Below are 16,300 nucleotides of genomic sequence, written 5' to 3'. Positions count from 1 at the left end.
TAACATTGAAAAGTAACTTTATAACAACAAAGGGCTAAATTGAAGAAATACAAAAAGAATTTAAAAATGAAAGGAAAAATTGAAGAAAGCAAAGAGAGCAGGAAAAGCTGCTCAGAAAAAAAAATGGTAGAGGTGGAAGACTAAGAAAGATGAAGTGGAAGAGAATAAAGATGACAAACTGTACCATTTTGTGTCTCCACATGACTACCACAGATTAGAGGAAACACCATTAAATGAAACACTTTTTATTTGTGATGGTGTCATATGTCCTCATTAGGTTTAATTGGATTATAATGTTGTAGCTTTTCAAAGCCATTCTAGACATGAAGTGGCCATGAGTGCCTTGGAGCAAAGTGAAACTATATCAAAGTTGTATATATTTTCAAATATTTTTTAAGTAAAAAGACATTCTTATTTTCTCATTCTGTGCACTAGATTGTCTGTACATAGTTATTTGAAGGTTGTTTCTGCCATAGGATCATGAATTCCTTGAGGGCAAGAACTGTCTTTTGCCTTTATATCCCCAGCACTTAGTACAGATACCTAGTACACATAAGGCACTTAATAAATGCTTATTGACTGATTGATTGAAATGGTGAATGGCTGAATGTGATAGAGCACGGACTAGCCAGATATAGAAATCTGAGGTAAGAATTGTTTGATTCACTCTAATGCAGAGCAGTTCCCAAAACTGAATGAATTAATAAGGCAGAAAAGAGAAAATACAGTGTTCTGAAAATCCTAAACAAATAAAATCCATTCAAACATTTTATAAAATGCGAGTTTTCCCACAAAGACAGGTTTTTGGACAAAATAAAATAACTAATAAGTCAGTTTTAATATTTACAATCTTTTATCCCTCTCATTCTCTCTCTCTACCAAAGTTTTAAAGAAGTATAATACTGTCCTTATGCATATATCAGTATGCCCTGACAAGGGATGATACCACTACCATGCAACATTTCTAAAGATGTCATACTGTTTGTCTTTTTTATTTTTTATTGTGAACTTAGCAAGCAACAAAAAATGTCCTTTCCTATTTCCTGTAACAAGTGTGACCCAGAGCCATAGGAAATATCACAGGCAAAAGGCAGCTGCAGATGACTATTATTAAAGAAAGTAATACTCTAGTCAAGTAGACTATTCAAATAGCAACTATCTATTTTCAGTGGGTTTTTATTGCAAAGCATTTACAAATCATAGATTCTACAGCTATCAAGGACCTTAGGCATCATCCAGAGTCCAAATGACTCATGAGCCAGAATGAAATGTGTCTAGCATAGCTATTTCCAGGTGGATACTAACCCGATCGTGGTACAAAATGTTTTTAAGCAATCATTGTTAATAGTGAGATCCTTCAACCAGTGAGAAATTGAAGATTACAGGATTTAAGAAATTAATCTTCAAGTATATCCCTTCCTCCAGAAATACAGAATTCAACGATCTCTTCTCAGTCACTCTACACATGCCCATAATGATGTGTTCTCAATTACCTCAAATTCTAACACGGAGCTCCTACATTAAAGATTATAGCTAACTCCAATTCTTCTAACCACATGTAATTCATATTACTACTACTACTTGCTTTATCTTGAGAGAAATGTTTTCATACTGTTTGAGATACCATAATTAAGGTAGGGGAAAGGAAAATCAGATGAATGAGTTGGTTCAAGAAGGAAATCATGTGTTTATTATTTAAACATAAATAGGAAATTGGTGAACAAAGGAACGATATTAAATTGGTGGTCGGTGCTTTAAGATATCAAAAATTCCCTTCCCATATACCTTTGGCATAGTTGTGTTTGGATTTTCTGAGACAAATTTCTGTATATAAGTAACTCCTAGCAAGCCTGATAATAAAATCAAGGAATAGGGGAAAAAAACCCTAAGCATCTGAACTAAATTCTCTAATAAAATTCTCCTATGAATCCCACTTACATTAGGATTTAAAGTTACTCTTGGAGGAAATTCAAGTGAATATATAAGAATTGCTTATTAGTTTTGGGATATTTTTTTTCTCCCTGGATGGCTGATCATTCTACCATTTTTGTTCATGAGGAATGTTTCAACATTATTGCTATCTCTACACTATACCTTCTATGAGCACTTGGGATGTTCAGTGCCAAATTCTTTAGATCTTACTTCCCAAAGTCTATATTCCAATAATGGGAAAAAAAACTCAGCAGATGCCAAAACAGAACCATTCAAAGAAAGTGTTAATGGTCTTAGGATATTACCATAACCAAGGCAATGAGGTTAAATTGGCTCACCAGGTTTTACTATAATATTTTAGCACAGTGCCTGGTCTCAACAAAATAGTTCAGTTTCTAAGCCAGACCAGAACCACAGTCATACTCCAATAGTTATTTCTGCATAAACCCAAGATCTCAGAGTTTGAGGCATGCAGAGAAGTGTGACAATAACCTCTTTGAGTCTTAGTTCCTTTGTCAGTAAAATAAAACCGTTGAATTAGATGATGTCTAATGTACTCTGCAATTCATAAAGTCTATGATTCTATCATCTTGGGATGCTTCTTGAAGGTTCTATACTGTAGCAAATCTCAGCTTATCTAAGAAGGGATCCTCAGATCAGAGGATTATAGATAGAGGGCTAGGAAGAATTGTAAAGATCATACCTTCACAGGCAGCCACCCAGCTATCAATTTTGAAATTATGACAGTACATAAATGGGTGTGAAATTTAATACACAAAATATATTTTTATTTGGCTGATATTGTGAATTTTTTGTAAGGAAAAATTATGATTTTGTCTCATTGGATCTTTATGATAAGTGCTGACAGTCCCAGATGCCAGGTTCTCTATGAGAGCATCTGTTTACCTAGTCAGGATTAGGTTAAACTACTTAACCTCCAAGTACTAAATCCACTTCTTGTAGGTATTGAGTTTAAGACACAAAAAGCATAGTTTTCTGTCATATTAGTTGACTTGAGATTTCAAACATTACATTAACATTTTATAGATTATTGACAATAAAAAGCTTTTATGGAAATGCTATTTGGACAATCATTTAATATAGGGGGAAAAAAGGATTTCTCTTTTGAGCTAGACTATTCCTATGGCCTTAATTCAAAACATCATGCTGTGTGTGGAATTGCAAGAGCCTGAGATCAGTCAGTGCATGATGCTGAGTACCATATGGGCAGGGATAAAGAAGAATTTTTAATTGTAGAGATAACCTTCTGGAATTTCCTGAACTGTACTTAATTTAATGGAAACACCTTGCTTTGTTCAAATAACAAAGCTATATTCTTTTTGTCTTATTTTTAGAATGTTTGGACTTAAGTGTGGGTATGGGTGCATTCACCCCTACATATGCACATGTGCGTGCGGGCACACACACACACACACACACAGAGTCTTGGCGTATGGTCTGAGACTGTCACTAGATTCAATATGTTCCCTCTGATTTTTGGCATAGGATTAATGCATTATACTACTAAAGTACATTCTAATGGGTTCTTAGGATCTATTACAGAGCTAGCTGACAGATGACTGTGTATTTGAGTACAGTATACTCCAAATATTAACAAGTTATAAAATAAAATATCAACCCACTGAATCAGACTGATCATGTGCTTAGAAAGCATTGGACAGCTGCTCCTGCACACACAGAAAGAGAATTCATGAGCACCTCTCCAAATATATATACCTCAGAAGCCTCCAGAACTTGTAAGAGCAGTGAGGGCTCTCTATTTAAACCTTCTTGAGGTTTAGCCCCAAGGAATAAGGTACAACTTTGTTTTGTTTTTTAAAGTCCAGTAGTTGTAACTACTTAGTTTATGGGCTGAATGTAAACCAAACTGGTTTAGTTATCTGGGAAGTAGGGTGTGAAAATTGAGTATAATGATGAGAGGCAGAATGGTTTAGTGGATAGAGGGCCATTATGGGAGTCCTTGGCCCAACTTAAGTCTTTTAAATTCTCAGTGCTCCAGGCACTGAGACCAGACTTAAGACCAGAAGTTTCCAAACAGCAACAGCTCTTCACTGGTAGAGAAATGGGAGTCCCCTACACAGATAAAATTACAGAAGGTCCACTTACTACCCTGCCTCCACCCCTTTAAAAAAGAGAAGCATACTACAGGCTAGTACTTACCTACCAGTCTGGAACCGAAAGCTGAACAACTAAAGTAGTGACTACAAAAAGAACTGTTTGTAAAAAAAAATAAAATAAAATAAATTTTTAAAATAACTGTTCGTAATAAAAATAGAGAGAGGGGCTGGCTTCATGAAAGGCCTTCCCCCTACATTCTTTAATGCATTTAAATGTGTAGTTTCTCCACACAATAATGGCTCCTCTACAATCCAGTAAGCTATAGCATACAATAATGGCTTCTTTTAAATCAAATTTGTTTATTTAATTGGTATAGGGAACTTCGGACAAAGAACTATGCTGGTAGACAATAAAGATTGGCCGCTGCTATAAGATAGCATATAAGAAACAAAACATTTTCTACCATGCTGAGCTCTTTGTAATGAGTAATTTGCCTTTTGAATTGTACTTCTGATGGGGGTGGAGGGGGTGGGGAGCATGTATAGCACCTACTATATTCCAAGCACTATGCTAAAAGCCTCACAAATATTATCTCATAACAACTGAGAGTGGGTGGTATACTTTTCTCCCACACTGGCTGGGCCTGGGATATTTGGCCTCACCTAGCATACATGAAAATAACCTTCAGAAATAAGCCTACGAGGCCATGTGACAACCTGTGGGGAGGTGCCTGGAGCTGATGCATGGAGAAGCAGAGGAGAAGACTGAGTCTTAGTGGCAGGAGCAGATCACCAGGCTATACAATGGCAGGCAAACAGAAACCCTCCTTTAAACTCCTGCAGCAATTTATTTTATTAGCCAAAGGACATCAATAGCTCAGCCCTCACTGCTCTTACAAGTCCTGGAGGCTTCTGAGGTATACATGTTTGGAGAGGTGCTCAAGTGAAACAATAAGCAGAAACTTCCAGAAGGTGTTACTGCTGCTTATTTTCACTTGCTGAGCCTGCTTGCCTATGGAATATACCTAGATCACATAGTCAACAAGAAGAGCTCACCTGAACTAACCATGGCCCAGAATAACAAGCTGAATGAATTGTATTCCTTGCTCAGTGCTGCTGAAGAACCTCAAGATGCAGAATCTTCGGAGGCTAGACCTCATTTTCGAAGCTGTCTACACAGACATCATTCAAGGCAAGCTGGACCAGTGCAACCAGCTTCCTGAAGTGACCAAGATATTCAAAGGAAGGACATCAATCTTGTCACAACCTTGCAGCAATGGCGAGACAGATGTGAAGCAGTTCTGTTAGAGATTGAGCAACAGGTCCTGAGAGCCTCCTAACAGAACTTCAGCTGGACTCAGCAGCAGGTGGAGGCCAAGGTCACTAACATCAAGAAAACATTAAAGCTACAGCAGTAGCTTTTTAAAATCAGTTCAAGAGACTGAGCAGCAGCTGGCAGAGCCAGAGTGCCCCTCTCATGCTGAACAACAGGAGCCCACTAAGAAGATGTCCAAAGTGAAAGGTCTGGTCTCCAGCTGCCACTGGGCAGTCTGGGGCAGCAGGCACTCAATAGGTGGGGAGGGGGAATAGCAAGGACCATGGTATTCCCTTTTTACTTTCAGTGAGTCTACTCTCAAACAATTCCAAGTCTCTCATCCTTTCAATGACTTCTCCCTACCCAACTGGTATGGTTCAAGCTAACTGATGCTCTCATTTCCAGCTATCCCCTTAAAGACTCAGAGGCTCCATTGATGCCATCTATTAATGTCCCTTCTTTCTATGCCAAATGTTCCACCGATACATGTCCTACCACAGTACCAAAAGTGGCATATGGAATCTCTAGCCAGGTATAAACAAGACAGGAATCTTCTTTTTGGCAATGCTGCTTCAAGAAACAAAGGGATAAGCTCTGGGCTGTGTTCACTAAACTGAGGGGTTTCTCACCTGCTAAGCCTTGTTTGTGTCTCTCACCTGTAGGGAAAAAAAAAAAACAACAATGACTGGGGAGATGACTAAGCCCAAACAGAATGGTGTCATATGTCTGCTCAGTGTGGTGCTGGGTGGCAGAAGTTGTCTCTTTAGGTCATCCTACCCTGCAGCCTCTAACTTCTCTCCTTGTCTAGCACAAGGCATTGACACTGTCTCACCAGGGCAATCTGCAAATGCCTCCTCTCCTGAGATCTCCAAATTCCAAGGGAATCTCTCCTTGGTGTGGAGAGTGATGCTGGGGATCCCCATCTGAAGGATTTGCTGCTGTGCCCCTTCTCCCCACTTGGCAGTTGGCCCAGAGTCTTTTTATGGTAACATTCTGGCAAAGGAAATGGACTTGACTGGCATTTCTGAACTTGGATTGTTTGGGGCTGTATTTTAAATTTTTTTTGGTTCAGGTTTTAATTCAAAAACATTCTAACAATTTATTGAATCATAGATTTAGAACCAGAAGGGACCTTGGTGGTCATTTAGCCCAACCCTCATTTTAGAGACAGAGAACTGAGGCCCAGAGAACTTAACCATGGAGGTTAAGAAACAGTATCAAGATCACACAGCTTTTTAATGATGGAACAGGCATTTGAATCCAGCAGGCCTCTGGACTCCAAATTCAGCATTCTTTTTACTAAAAACACTGATGCAAACAAAAGGTGAGGGAATCTTTTCAAATATCTTACCATCAGCTCTGGGGTATCCTTAGCTCTGCCATTATCAGTATCACTTTGATGAACCCAGAAGTTGATGGCATTAATTAAATTAATTAATTAAAATGCCATCACATGACATCCAAAAAAAGAAATTTAAGAAATAATTACATCTAAAAGCATCACCTAGTAATATTTCCATATTTTGTGTCTGGGGCCAAGTTCTGCCTCCAACATATACTGACTTTGTGACCCTACATAAATCATCTAAATTTTCAGCGCTCTAGTCAACTCTCTAAGACTAAACTTTAAAATCTCTAAGTCAAAGTTGAGGTGCCAACCTACATTGATAGAGGGAGCTTCCTCACCTGAGAGTTCCTTAAGTAAATGAAACCTTAAACCAAAGGTTCAGTACCTATCCTGTCTTGTGTCAATTTCAGGAGAAAAATATTCTCTCCTGTAACTTTTTTTCATGCCATCAATTTGTTATATGGTGTGCCCAATAAAGATCATTAGGAAATGGACTTCCCACTTTCTTCTCTTTGAGTACCTCCAAAATTATAATCTACTGAACAAGCTTCTTTTATTTCACTGGTCCACTGCTGACTGGCACAGGTCTTCTCAAAGAAGAATGAAAATGAGAGCGGAAAGCTTAAAAGTTTACAGAGAGGCCTTGAGATAAACTACAAAAAGGTTTTTATTTTATTTTGTTTTGTTTCTTTGCTTGTTTTTCTAACAGGTATTAAAATGGAGGAGAAAAACTTGGAAAAGGAGAATTACACAGCTGCAGATCATTTCTCAAAGAAACCAAACATTCCTTGCCCCACACTGGCCTTTCAGACTCTGATGAGTCTAAGAAATGACCTCGCTGATAAAGTGAACTGAAGCAAGGTTGAAAAAATGTGTGTTATGGCTGGAGCAGTGATGAACTAAGAAGAATCAATTCTAATGTCACCATAACCTTGGAGGCTAGCTTTGTGCTTATTTTAGTTTCACATGCAAATAACTGAACATCACAGTCTCCATTCAACCTAGTGGCCACTATATTTCATAAACCCAAATTATGACATCTTTTCAAAGACCTGAGGATTTAAAAAAATGTTTTATTGATGCTTAGAAAAACCACTATGGTTGCTTTATTATGGAAAAAGGAGAAGGGAGAAGAAGAGAAAGAGGAGGAAAAAGAAGAGGAGAAGGAAGAGGAGCAGGAGGAGGAAGAAGAGGAGAAGGGAAAGAAAAAGAAACTTCACTTAAAATAAAGAAGCAAAGCAAATAAACACACTGTCATTGATAATTTATGCTTCACTCCGAATCTATGTTCTACACTTCTCTAACAGGAGGCAACCAGAGGCCTTTATATCAAAATGGTCACGAGGAATCAAGTGAAAATACTCCTCTTTTCTTACTCCCTGACCCTGCTCAGTGTGGCCAGGCAAAAGTTATGACAAGGAAGGTCTCAGGTTTCAGGCCAAACCAGCAGGTCAGATTATTCTTTATCTTCCTTATCCCACATTGTTTTCAGCATTCTTATGCAGCCTCAGGTCATATTAGGTTCGAGGGCATCTGGAGAGGTCAAGGAACAGGATATCATGTCAGTCTTAAAGCCATACTAGCCATAGAGGTCACTGCTAGAGCGTGAGCATGATGATGGATATTAACACCTAACTATGAAAGCTGTCCACCTGCTCTGGAGCAACCCAGAACCAACCTGATTTAAAGGATCTCTCACAATCTACCAGTACATGGAAATATGTCCCTCATAAGGCTACTCAAACAGTTTTACAATATCACTAGGATAAATAATAACTAATCCCCAATTCTGTTACACTGGTTGGCTTATCCTTCCTTTATAACATTGTTCCTGTGAAATTAACTATCCTTTTGCTTAAAATTATAATTTTGAAAAAAAAAAACAAAGAACAGCAATAGGTAGAGCTGTATCTATAATGATTAAATACCTTCTAAGGGATCACATAGTGCTTAGCCCTCTTAGAACTACTCCAATTTAATTGCAGAGGTAAATGGAATTTCATTCCATTCTTTAATGGGAGAGTTTTTTGAATGAATGAAATGGGCAGGGTGGAATATGAAACATGGAGGGAATCAGTTTGCTAGAGGTGAGCCATATGATGCACTCTTCAATCGGGACAGCAAGGGTCTTAATTCTCTTTTTTGAATGTTAGTTCTTTGAGGATGCAGAGCATCCCAATAATAGAAAGGAGGAATGAGAAGTGGGAAGTGGTGGGCTTCCACCCTAGTACAATGTTTCACTTTGCCATCAGGGCATCTAGAAGGGAGAGTTTCCAACTGCAGCTTCTTTCAGTGACTTAAGTGGACACCTCCTTGCCCCCAGAATCCACTGCTACCCAGTGGAAAGAGTGCTGGGTTGGGAGTCAGTGGATGTGATTTTGTTCCTTCAACTCCCCTCTAAGCAAAATATCCCTTGAATATATTGTCCCTATACTTTTACAAGTTAGAGGTTTTGTTATTTTTTACTTTTTTAACATTGTGGATTCAAATGAATAGTAGAAAATAGACTGGGTAGGGGGAACAGGATTAAACCTAAAACATTTCAGTGCACAGGATCACTGGAGACCACAAATCTTAGATCTAACATTAATAAGGATTTGCCCAAGTTTCTATCACCAATTATCATCTGATTGCAGCTTTCTACCTAAATGGTGATTTATGTACTGTTTAAGAAGAGCTTTCAACTCCTCAGGGAAAACTATTCATTGTTACAAGTATTTGCTATTCAAGCCAAATCACAAATACCAAAAATAAACTCCAATAAAACTGAGCCTATGGCTTTTGATTCACGAAGTAATGGAATCAGCAGGGAGTCAACTTTAGTAGAACACTAATAGAAATTACAGCAATGTTTTAAAAATTGGCATGGGGAAGGGAAAGCAGTTCCTTCAATACCAACAAAAGCAGAACTGACAGAAAATGGTTGAGGGCTATACACTAACTTGGACAGCATCCTCAGTCTTCCTAAAATATTCAAATCTTCATGCTTAAATTATAATGGTTGTAAACATGTGATACTTAAAGCTTGAAATCAAATCACAGAGTAGAAATCAATATCATTCTAAAATGGGGAGGTAACTGCAATCTTACTCTCTAGATATTCTATCCACAAATTAGTTTAAAGGGTCAATGGGTTTATTTTAAAAACTGGAATAAAACTACAAGGATTTCTGAGAGATTCATTTTAAAATATGTATATTCCTCAAAATCCAGATCATAATTTTTTTTGCATATTATCCTAACCCAATTGGTAGCTTTTCCATATTTCCACATAAAGTTTGGTGGATAAGTATTTTTAAATGGTGAATAACCAAGTAAAACCCACAGTATTAAAAAAAAAATTTTAAGCACATGGTTCCAACTGTCTTATCTTAAAATTTAGACTCCTCTCCTCAACTGTGTCCTTCAGTAAAAATAGTTTTAATTTCAGAGGGAAATGTGATTCTCTACCTCCTTCCCCCTTTACTACACAACTATAAAACATGTCAATTTCTGCCACTCTGGAGAAAATAAATTATGCTTAAACAAGCCTCAGATGTGAGGAAGAACAACACAGGGAACTAAAAACCACTAAATTTTAATACTTGTTCGGAATTTGATGCCACATAGTGTCACATCCCATGGCTCAGGCTAAAGTATCTTTGTTTTTCTTAGTAAAACATATCAACTCATCTAAAATAGATTAATTTGCTATTGTGCCTAGCACATAATAGGCATTTAAAAATACCAATTCCCTTCCTCCCACCTCTTTTTTAGTCCCTAAAGTCCAGTTTGGGTACAATCGTTGAACATGGTAAGTTTTATCTGGGTTGGGTTGAGATCTCTGTTTCACTCAGACTAATCTTTTGGAGCACAGAGCTGAACCCATTTCATATGATTGGACGCATGTTTGTGTGCATTATAGGGTCCTGGACAGTTTCATCAGCTACATATGGTAGCTTTATGATTGTTTCTTTTTAGAAGCTTCTATGGAAGACCCACAGGTAAGGGGGAGGCAAAAAATTCCTGAAGGAACTCATCTTCTTTATATTTGGCTTCCATCAACTGTATCGCCAGGGAGGCCAAACAAAGAGGGTCTACTATACAGTCATGCTTTATATCACTGGCGATATGAAATGAATCTGACAAAGTGACATCAAAGCTAACTCAACAAATACATTTTTATTATTGTCTTAATTCCATAGAGGAAAGGAAATGGTATTTTTTAGTACACCTATAACTTTTAACAATTATTTTTATGTTTTTGTTCACATCTACACTACTTTAATAACAGGCTGTGATTATCAGAATTTCTCAAAGATATTTTGAAGGACAAGGAATCTATAAGAAACATGTAGCACAATATTTTAGGTTTATTTCTTTAACTGTTACATGAATCAAGTGTGCCTCCAGTCCAGGAAATGAACAGGGGTTAGATGTCAGCTATTCATCGGTCTAAGGCTTTATTCTCTTCTCATGCCTGAAATTGTTCAGCCACCACTGCCAAACTATTCACAAGGAGAGAGGGGCATTTTATATTCATTAATTGTCACAATAGCTCAGCTGGGTCTTGGAGAACTACAAAAAGGAAGGGAAAAGATCTTTTTCTCCAAAATACCAAAATGTTAGCTTATTGTTCTGAGCTCCAGATTTTTTCCCCAGAGTTATTCATATTTTGCTTTTGGGAGGGGACACTTTAAAATCATGTAGTTACCCTTTTTTTTAATTAAAAAAATAACCTTGCTTGTATTCCATAGCACAACAGTCAAAGGTCAGAGTCCATGATTAATGACAAAGACTTGAATTCACTTTTTGAGGGGTTCTTTTGAAAGCGCTGTTACCCTGGAAAACAGGTTAAATCATTCACTTATTACACATTACCACTGAACAAGACCTATATTTCCAATCTTTCAGACCTTTCTCAAATAGAATAATGTGACAAGTATTGCTATGTGCCTAATTCACCAAACTCCTGAAGGCTAGAAGATAGTCTAGAAGCAGTATCATGTGGCAGTAGTCCACTTTGTCAAGTAAGCATGTTATTTGAGAATTGACTGTAATACTACAGCAAAACTCTGAACCATCTATGACTGAAACTAGAGCTATATCTAGGGATGGGGACTTCAGGGGAGGAGAACTGAGGAAAAGGTTTGATCTTAACTTGGACTCTATAATCACTCTCTTAAGGTCACCAACTTTAAATCTTGTAATCCTGATTCTAGATTTACCTTAGGGAAAGTTTAAATCTACATTTTCCCTTAAAGTGATACTAGTATTTATATAGCACTTTAAGGTTTACAAAGTGTTTTAGATATGTTAATGTCACTTGATCCTCTCAACCCAGTGAGATAGATTGCTAAGATTATCTCCATTGTTTACAAGAAACTGAGTCTAAGGTAGGTTAAGTGACTTGCCCAGGGTCATACAGCTAATTAAATGTTTTTGGCAGGAAATTGATTCACTAAGGTCTTCCTGACTCCAAGTTCAGCATTCCATCCTCTGTGACACCTAGCTAAAAATTCACTTTGGGGTTTCACCTGATGGAATGATATCTTCAGCTTTTCTCTTCATTTGTAAGGATTGCTGGTCCAAAAGAAGAATGGAAAAGAAAAGGAAAGTGGCATTTCTGCATTCATGTCTAGATTACTGTACAATTTGCTCATTGTTCCTTGATGTACTTATTTAGTCATTTTCGACGGGAATTCTAAGACTTCATTTTTTCCTTCTGTGGAAACAATGTATGAGACAAATAAACTTGCCCAATTACTATCAAGTTAAGATAAAAATAAGGCGACCAAGAGCTCAGGGAGAAATGAGCAAAGACTTTCCTTTCTGGGATGAGACAAAGTGAAACATGATAAAAGGAGGAGAATTAAAAAAAAAAGCCATAGCTATATCAGCCAGAGGAAATGCTTCTCAAATTCCTGGTTCATCAACATTACCTTGCCTGACTGGTGTGGAGGGGGGTCATCCTGATTTTTGTAAAACATCCTCAGAGGCCATCTTTCTGACAAGATCCAGCTACAGTTACTGGAACTCTGACACTGGGGCTGTGATTTCTGGATTGGTGAGAGTCCCCTATACCACTAGTATGCCTAAAGCCCCCAACTATGTTCCACCTTCATTAGAGAGTAAGGTCCTTGAAGGTAGGGTCTGTGGATTTTATTTCATTTCTTTTCTTTGTATCCCCATCCCTTAGCAAAGAATCTGGCACACAGTCAGTGCTTAATAAATGCTTAAGTTGATGACTTGGTCATCTTCCTGCCACACTACCAGTGCAGTTAGGCCTGCCCTTCACTCTCATTTTCCACTTCAATTCTACCATCACATATGCTAAAGGCAAGTTAGCTCACCACCCTAAGGCTCCACTCACCACCTTCTATTACTTCTCAAATCAAAACATTTTTTCCCAAGCTCCCAACCACATGTGTGGTCTTCCCCCTCTGAATATAAAGTACTTAAGAGATAGGAACTGTCTCTTTTGGATTTGTATCCCCAATTCTTAGCCCAGTGCCTTATAAATACTATGTGCTTAATAATTACTTTTTTTTTTCATTAATTAGTTCTCATTTAAAAATTATTTTATATAGCTAAAGAGCACACTGATGAAATAACCAAGTGTACTATGGAAATAGTGGAGATTAGATATGGAGTAGAAGTCAAGTTGGTCTTTGCGTGAGGTTTGGTTTTTTCCCTTGTACGTATCCAACAGGTATTCACTGAGATGCCTATTTTATACGCTTTCTGTACTCTAGAGAGAGATGAGAAAAAAATACCAAATTTTAAAAGCTCTATGCCAACCCCAAAATAATTTAACTACTAAAGGTTTATTTGTTTTACAGATTAGGTCATTTACAGACTACGAAAATCATTCATTCTTTACCAATCACTCCCGTATTTATTCAAATGTTGACACCATGGGTTTTTGGCCTTTTTTGTTTAACTTTTACTTAAAATAATTTTTGTCTATGTCACCAGGTCAAGGCATATCCCTCAAGTCAAATTGACAGTAATAAACCTCCCGTTGATAGCAATAGATACTCCCATATCTCCTCTAATTCAATTACATGTGTGCACAAGGTGGCATGTGCAGTGATTTTTTTTAAAGTTTTTAAATTTATTTAACATATTTGGTTTTCAGCATTGATTTTCACAACAGTTTGAATTACAAATTTTATCCCCATTTCTACCCTCCCCCCCACTCCAAGATGGCATATATTCTGGTTCCCCTGTTCCCCAGTCAGCCCTTCCCTCTATCACCCCTCTCCCCTCTCATTGCCTTTTCCTTTCCTTTCTTGTAGGGCAAGATAAATTTCTACACCCCATTGCCTGTGTATCTTATTTTTTAGTTGCATGCAAAAACTTTTTTTTTTGTTTTTGAACATCTGTTTTTAAAACTTTGAGTTCCAAATTCTCTCCCCTCTTCCCTTCCCACCCACCCTCCCTAAGAAGTCGAGCACTTCAACCTAGGCCACACATGTATCATTATGTATAACCCTTCCACAATACTCATGTTGTGAAAGGCTAACTACATTTTGCTCCTTTTCAACCCATCCCGCTTTATTGAATTTTCTCCCTTGACCCTGTCCCCTTTCCAAAGTGTTTGTTTTGATTACCTCCACCCCCATCTGCCCTCCCCTCCATCATCTACCCCTTTTATTTTTTTTTTATCTTCCTCCCTCTTCTTTCCTGTGGGGTAAGATACCCAATTGAGTGTGTATGGTATTCCCTCCTCAGGCCAAATCTGATGAGAGCAAGGTTCACTCATTCCCCCCTCACCTGCCCTCTCCCCTCCTCCCACAGAACTGCTTCCTCTTGCCACCTTTATGCGAGATAATCCACCCCATTCCATCTCTCCCTATCTCCCTCTCTCAGTATGTTACTCTCTCATCCCTTAATTTCATTTTATTTCTTTTAGATATCTTCCCTTCATCTTCAACTCACCCTGTATCTGCTCTATCTCTTTTACATATATATATATATATATATAAAAACACATATATACATACATACACACGCATACATATACACATAGATACATACATACATACACATTCACTTATATATATATACATAAACATATATATATGCATATTCCTTTCAACTACCCTAATACTGAGGTCTCATGAATCATACACATCATCTTTCCATGTAGGAATGTAAACAAAACAGTTCAACTTTAGTAAGTCCCTTGCAATTTCCATTTCTTGATTACCTTTTCATGCTTCTCTTGATTCTTGTATTTGAAAGTCAAATTTTCTATTCAGTTCTGGTCTTTTCACTGAGAAAGCTTGAAAGTCCTCTATTTTATTGAAAATCCATATTTTGCCTTGGAACATGATACTCAGTTTTGCTGGGTAGGTGATTCTAAGTTTTAATCCTAGCTCCATTGACTTCCGGAATATCGCATTCCAAGCCCTTCGATCTCTTAATGTAGAAGCTGCCAGATCTTGGGTTATTCTGATTGGGTTTCCACAATACTCAAATTGTTTCTTTCTGGCTGCTTGCAATATTTTCTCCTTGATCTGGGAGCTCTGGAATTTGGCGACAATATTCCTAGGAGATTTCTTTTTGGGATCTATTTGAGGAGGCAATTGATGGATTCTTTCAATTTCTATTTTGCCTTGTGGCTCTAGAATATCAGGGCAATTCTCCTTGATAATTTCTTGAAAGATGGTATCTAGGCTCTTTTTTTGATCATGGCTTTCAGGTAGTCCAATAATTTTTAAATTATCTCTCCTGGATCTCTTTTCCAGGTCAGTGGTTTTTCCAAGGAGATATTTCACGTTGTCTTCCATTTTTTCATTCCTTTGTTTCTGTTTTATAATATCCTGATTTCTCATAAAGTCACTAGCTTCCACTTGCTCCAATCTAATTTTTAAAGTAGTATTTTCTTCAGTGGTCTTTTGGACCTCCTTTTCCATTTGGCTAATTCTGCCTTTCAAGGCATTCTTCTCCTCATTGGCTTTTTGGAGCTCTTTTGCCATTTGAGTTAGTCTGTTTTTTAAGGTGTTGTTTTCTTCAGTGTATTTTTCAGTATTTTTTTGTCATTGACTTGTTTTTCATGGTTTTCTCGCATCCTTCTCATTTCTCTTCCCAATTTTTCCTCTACTTCTCTAACTTGCTTTTCCAACTCCTTTTTGAGCTCTTCCATGGCCTGGGACCAGTTCATGTTTTTCTTGGAGGTTTCTGTTGTAGGTTCTTTGACTTTATTAATTTCTTCCGTCTGTATGTTTTGGTCTTCTTTGTCAGCAAAGAAAGAATGCAAAGTCTGAGACTGAATCTGGGTGCGTTTTCGCTGCCTGGCCATATTCCCAGCCAACTAACTTGATCCTTGAGTTTTTCAGTGGGGTATGACTGCTTGTAGATTACAGAGTTCTATGTTCCACGTTTGGGGGGAGGTGCCAGCTCTGCCACACCAGCACTGCTCCTTCCCCAAGAACCCCCAACCCGAACTGGGCTTAGATCTTCGGCAGGCTGTGCACCCCTGCTCTGATCAGCCACTTAATTCCTCCCACCAGATGGGCCTGGAGCTGGAAGTAACAACAGCTGTAGCTGCCCCACCTCCGCTGCCCCTGGGGCTGGAAGCCCAACCGCGATCTCCTTCCACTCCCGCAGCTTTTCCCACTAACCTTCTCCACAGTCTTT

The 16,300-nt window shown here is 38.0% G+C and overlaps 1 protein-coding gene and 1 pseudogene across 4 annotated transcripts in view; one reads left to right on the top strand and one right to left on the bottom strand.

Moving 5' to 3' along the window:
* Window positions 1–16,300, bottom strand: part of FARP1 (FERM, ARH/RhoGEF and pleckstrin domain protein 1) — a 335,175-nt gene that overhangs the window by 191,862 nt on the left and 127,013 nt on the right. The gene's annotated exons all lie outside the window — the stretch shown is intronic.
* LOC118846292 lies at window positions 4,815–5,529 on the top strand (annotated as a pseudogene).

The sequence above is a fragment of the Trichosurus vulpecula genome, chromosome 4 (assembly GCF_011100635.1).
Source record: "Trichosurus vulpecula isolate mTriVul1 chromosome 4, mTriVul1.pri, whole genome shotgun sequence".
NCBI classification, from domain to species: domain Eukaryota; kingdom Metazoa; phylum Chordata; class Mammalia; order Diprotodontia; family Phalangeridae; genus Trichosurus; species Trichosurus vulpecula.
Note: the sequence above shows the minus strand (reverse complement) of the source record. Positions and strands in the feature narration are given on the sequence as shown.